The sequence below is a fragment of the Myxine glutinosa genome, chromosome 2 (genome assembly GCF_964187855.1).
Source record: "Myxine glutinosa chromosome 2, kmMyxGlut1.1, whole genome shotgun sequence".
NCBI lineage: Eukaryota > Metazoa > Chordata > Myxini > Myxiniformes > Myxinidae > Myxine > Myxine glutinosa.
The window spans coordinates 78,596,941-78,601,342 of NC_136262.1; positions in this window are offsets into that span (position 1 = coordinate 78,596,941).

Genomic DNA, 4,402 nt, shown 5'->3' on the forward strand with positions numbered 1-4,402 from the left:
CACCGGGTCCTCTTCCTCTTCGCTTCTCCTCCATCACCTGCGAATCCCTCATCCGGTTAATGAGCACATCATCACGATCCAAACACAGACCTTGGACCAATTCTTTTATTTCCTCTTTTATCTCTTTCTTATCCCCTCTCCGTCGCTTCTTAATTTCGCTCACCCCTTCTTCCACTTCTTCTAATTTCTGCTTCACCTCCTTCATCTCCTCGTGCGCCCCTTTAAGTTCTTCCTCTAACTCCACTTTATTTTTTTCTATTTGCTCCCGCACCTCCCGCTCTTTAACCTCCATCACCTCTACCACCTTGTTCATTTTCCTCGTCAGGTCCTCGTGTACCGTCTGACACTCTTTTTTAATTACCCCTACGTCCTTTTTCATCTCCTTCTGTGTCGATTTTAAACCCTCTATTACTGCTGTGTTCTTCTTTACCTGGCCCCCAACTCCTTTTGTCCCACTGTCAGTTGTTCTACTCCCAGCGTCAACTCCTCTATACCACCTTGCAATTTTACAGTCCCCTTTCTCACCTCCTTCTCCATGCGCTCCTTACAGTGCCTCACCTCCTCGCGCACTCCTCCGACCTCCTCACTCACACCTCTTCTGATCTCTTCTCCCATCACTTGCATCTCCTGCCCAGATGCCACCCTCATCTGCTCCATTTCCTCCCTGTGAGCATCCAGTTTGGTTTCTACCCCCATTCTGACCCCCTCTATCTGCTGCCCCATTTGTTTAACTTCCCTTTCCGCTTGGTCCCTCGTGTCCCTCAATTTGCCTTCCATACTGTTTTCTAACCCCTCTAACCCCTTTTGCATCCCTTCCATTTGATTCTCTTGAGCGGCCATTCTGTTTTCTACCCCCATTAACCCATTTTTCACCTCTTTTATCCCGTTGTCTAACCCCTCAAATTTGTCGTCTAACTTCCCAAATTTCTTGTCTAATCCCTTAAAATTATTGTCTAACCCCTCACCGGTACCCCTCGCTTCGTCCCTCATTACCCCCATTTGGCCCTCCAATCGCTCACCCTGAGCTACCATCCGGTTCCCCATTACCCCCATTTGGCCCTCCAATCGCTCACTCTGAGCATCCATCCGGTTCCCCATTACCCCCATCATTCTGCTTTCCATTTCTTCGCTATTTTGGGCCATAAGGGCCTTCATTTGTATTAAAAAAAGGTTCAAATCTACAAGCGGCGCTACTAAGGTCGCGGGCGTGGTCGCCGTGGCCATTTGCGAGGCGCCATTTTGCGCGCCCGTAACCTCGTGCGCGACGACGCTATTTTGCGAACCTGCCACCCTCACTGCTTCGCTCTCCTCATGTCCCTCATTTTGGTCCTGGATCGACCCTGCCTCACTCTCCTCTACCGGAACCCAGCCGTCTTGATTTGCCATAGCGCGACTTTCAAAATTCGGGTTTTTATTTTTTTTGTAAAACACAATCAAATTTCGCCGTTATAATTTCGAGCGCGTGAAACGCGCTCCGGGACCGATCCCACTTCCCGACACCAATTGTTACTCTAATAGTACAATTGGTGTTCCAAAATTTGGGCTAAATGAATTTAGTCCCAGGTCCGAATCCAACTCCTGACAACCAATTGCTACGGACACGACTTATTAAGATGTTATGCTGGGCCGAGCGGAATGGCCGCCGTGTTCGCACAAGTTACCCGATTATACTCGAACGTTGGCCGAATCGCGCTACGCTAGATCAATGAAGGAAAGGACACAACGGCTGGGTTAAATGACACGACACCAGGGGTACAGTTCTCAAGACAGCCCCGACAGACCACAGACAAACGGGACAAGACTGACTCACACAGGGATTGATGGCAAGGAGGGGCAGGTAGTCGATGGCTCAAGGTGCACCTTGGCTCAGGGGCAGAATCGACTCGGTCCGGTCCAAAGATGCGGGTAGGTATCGTCGCGCTGGAGGTGGCGTCCGTTCTCCTTCGTAGCTGAGGCGCATCTGACGTCACCTCCGGTAAGTGGCTGCGTATATCCAGCGGGGAGTGACACGCCCTCGGCTCGTTAGCTCCGCCCCAGATGGAATCGGTCCGCCGCTTCTTATTGGGTGCGGGGGCGTTACCGGGCTCCGCCCTTGACGAGGAGCTGACAGTCAGCCCCTGTGTGGTAACCCCGTCGGAGCACATGGGCAATGGCGGCTAACCAAGCCGGAGTGAGGACGCACACTCCCCGCGCCGCCGCCACTCAGCCCCCGCTGTTGTTGTAGTTGTTGTTGTTGTTGTAGTTCCATGAGGAAGAGATGCGGGGAGGTATTGGGAGGTCCTAAACTTACTACTGGTGCCATACAATCACATTCTGGTGCAACGAAGAGTCAGAATTAATGGAAACGAGTCCTTAACTGACATAGACTAAGAATAACTAGCAAGATGTCCTATAGTTGTCTACGTGAGATGCGGTGAACCTGGGTACGACATTTAATGGGGGAAAAAGGGGAAGGTCGGTTCTACAGAGTGTTGTTTACAGACAATGGGACTAGGGAATGGGGGATTGGGGATAGTTGGGGAGTATTGGGGAAATAGGGGAATATTTACAAGCGGATATGGATGGAGGCCAAATCCCATATCCGCAACAATATATATATATATATAAGAACCAGCTCAATGGATCTTCATCAAACTTTCAGAGGTTCATCAGTGAGTGCCAGGGAGTGTTTTAGGCAAAAGAGGAAATGGAAAAAAGAAAATTGTTTTTTTTCTTTTTTTGCAAAAAATACTTGGGTTTTGGGGATTTATTTTTTTTCATTTTAATTACTCTATTATGCATGTAGGTAAGTGTGTTGGGACTCCATTCCTTAGTGGGTGTAGGGATGTGTTTTAGGCCCCCACAAAAAATAGACTGGTAAACGTCAGATACCCCTGCTGTAGGAAAGGTGGTTGTTAATAAATTTGGAATACAGGGTGTTCCAACGAGACCCGGAAAACTTTGGTTGTTTATATATATAGAACCACAAATGATACGACGATATCCTTTCGTTTATATAATACAGAAACTCAAAGTTTTGTGCACACCAGCAATACACTTCAATGTGAGTTCTGTTTGGCGTGCACAGGACATCAAGGCGGTGCACGAGTTATTGTCATGTTCGCATGTTTGCACTCACCAGTGCACATGCAGGTGTGGTCCAAGACCGAAGATCCTACATATTTGCCACCTTGGTGTTGTAGATAACATCATTGACAAACTTCCACAGAAAAAAAAATCAAGGGGGGTTTTGGCTGGTGTTTGTGGGGGCCAGGCAGTTGGTCCGTCTTGGCCAATCCAGCAACCTGGAAATTTTTCATTCAGGACAGCTTGAACGACTCCGGCCCAATGAGGGGGAGCACAATCCTTTTGAGAAATTATATCGTGTTGCAGGTATTCAATGTGTGGGAAGGCGAATCATTCCAACATGTTCATGTAAATTGATGAGGTCACTGTATCCTCCGCAAAGAAAAACGAACCCACCAAGCGGTGATGAAGAAGGCCACACCACACATTGACCTTTGGTCTGTCACGTATGGGTTCAATGACAATGTGGGGATTTTCACAGCCCCATATCCTCATATTGTGCTGGTTGTCCCTCACCGATACATGAAAGTAAGCTTCATATGTGAACCATGTGTTACGGATTCGTCACTTCCGTTGTTGTGGTTTTCATCCACTGTAAACATTTTGATTCCATGTACTATTATTGTTTGCAAAAGGTTTATTGTGTATGAACTGTTTTCAAAAGGTGAAAAAGTTAGTGTTAAAAGAAATCGGAAACCGGATCGGGAACAGGATGACGACGAAGAAGAGGAAGAGGGAAAAGAAGGCGGAGCGAGTGGAGTCAGACAAGAAGCATAGTTGTTTTGCGGTCTGGAGCGAACAATGGCGAGCAAGAGTCACGATTGAACTTTGGGTTTCCCAGGAAAGGGATTCCTGCGACAGAGTTGTTATCGCTGTGACAGATTCACCTGCGTGTCAGGTTTTGCGATTGATTCCGAAGAGAATCCTCGTCGTGCCGTTACGTCTTGAGTATGGGCTGTCGGCCATTTTGACTCGCGCGCTTTGTGCATCGAGCAAGGTTTCTTTGCTTCGCTTCAGCCTTTCTCACCGCATTCAGACGTTTATCTGGTGTGTTTGTGTGCAACGCGAATTTTGAAGGTAAATCTGAGGTTCGCCGACTGTGAGCCGTGAAACGTCCTTACCCGAGGGTGTGATTTCCCAGTCGCCTGGAGGGTGCCTTTAGATTTCCCAGTCGCCTTGAGGGCGCCTTGGTGCAGCTTTGGCCGTGTGGCTGCGACCGTCATCCGAACGGGATTCTGGTCTCGATTAGACATCGTTCTGACGATCGCTGGAGCGGATCGACTTTGGCTTGAAGCCGGGATCGACTTCGGCTTGAAACCGGAATCAACTTTGGTTT